Raw genomic sequence first — 1,754 nt, 5'->3', positions numbered from 1 at the left:
TGGAATTAGTGTAAAACCTGTGTAATGCCTTCGTGCCTATTATTAGCTCGATACTAAAACTGTTCACTTTGTGTTTGTATTCTTGACTTAGTTTTGTATTGCTGACTTGGCTTTTGTAAGAAAAACCGGTACAAATACGGTTTGTGACAGCCAACCGGCGACAAACGACAGTTCTACGAACTGCGAACATTGGCCATACATTTGTAGCAGAGGGACCCGACAACACCTCCGTAATTGGTGTGACGTTTCCGGCTCTTATCAATACGTACTTCAAGTTTGCGTCACCAAACCGATTGTGTAAGGTCGTGTGTGTTTGTGTTTTATAAGCTATGTTACATGTTCTGTTATTTTCATTAATTATTGGCAATTTTCCTCATCAGGATATTTATTGCATTTATCGGAGATAAACTAAGTGGGGGTTACTCAGCCCCTAGACCGCACTACTCGTCGTGCTCAATACATATATCGTAACCGTGCTATTTAACTATAAAATATTCAGGTGGACTCTAGATCTCACCAGCTAGTGGTCCATGGTGTGTCCTAACTGGAAGGAGTAGTTAATAACTCTCGCCTGTTCTTCTGCTGCAAGCGGGGTTACTTCGTTTTAGTCATCGTACAACACGTTCCAGAATCGTTCTCCTTCACGTTGAAAAAGAGATAATCGTTGCTATGTATGTTAGCTCAGTTCTTCAATTTCAAAAAAAAAATTGACGTTGTTTCGATCGCCAAAACGCTCCAATTGATGGTATTGAGTAGATTTTCAACACGCCGGTGCACGAGCGCATCGACAGGATATTGAGATCGCCGTGCTCCATCTCTAGCAAGACACTTGGGCTTGGTTGTGGGGTGACCAGTACACTTCATTGCCGGTAGGCTGTGGGTCATAACAGCGACTGCAGGGCTACCCACTCGCTATAAGGAGAATCATGCGTACGGACTTAGCCATCTAGTTTGTTAGAACACTTTACAATCGCACATGATCTTTTGGTGATCGTCTGATGGTTTTGTGACTCCAAGTCGCAGAGTTCCAAACGTGTTCATACAGGATGCCCTCTCAGATTTCGACCACGTCGAGCGACAAGTAGGGAACCCGAACGTTCTCAATTTTCTGGCTTGCCCGGATAGAGCGCTCATACCGTTTAATCCTATATACACTGACCGGAGACTGTGCATAGTAAATTGCGTCGAATAAGTACTTCGTAATGTTGGTGATGACCTTCTTGACTTATGTTTGTGTGGTAGTGGTTTTCGCCCAAACACATATTTAAGGCTTCTGTCAGTAATTTGGCCAAACCTGTGCCCCATGAAAATTAGCCCTTTTCACCTCAAACATATTTTATACGATTCCCGTCGAAGATGGAGAGCGCAAGAAATTCATTAATCGCAGAGCAGAAGAAATGCGTGGATCTTCAGGCCTTATTTATTGATTATGGAGACGGGACCTCCACCATGTTTTCCACCGAACAGCGAGCGAGCGTCTCAAATCGAGCGTATACGTGTATTTGGCTGGCAATCCAATGCGTGCTTGTAGTATCACTTCCTAATCTGTATTGTTTTAATGTTATTGTGACTTGCCAGTGCAGGCGGAGGATAGTCCCGACATTGTAGTGGGAGATGGTCTAGATGTAGAGCCAAATCTCGCTCACAGGAGTGTACTGGAGATAGGACTCCAGGTACACTAGCTGGCGGTTAGGAATTCAACAAGATAGTTCAGGGTTGAATTAGAAACGGGTTCTGGTTGAAGGCAACCAGAA

Source organism: Phytophthora parasitica (genome assembly GCF_000247585.1).
Source record: "Phytophthora parasitica INRA-310 unplaced genomic scaffold supercont2.97, whole genome shotgun sequence".
NCBI classification, from domain to species: Eukaryota; Oomycota; class Peronosporomycetes; order Peronosporales; family Peronosporaceae; genus Phytophthora; species Phytophthora nicotianae.
Note: the sequence above shows the minus strand (reverse complement) of the source record.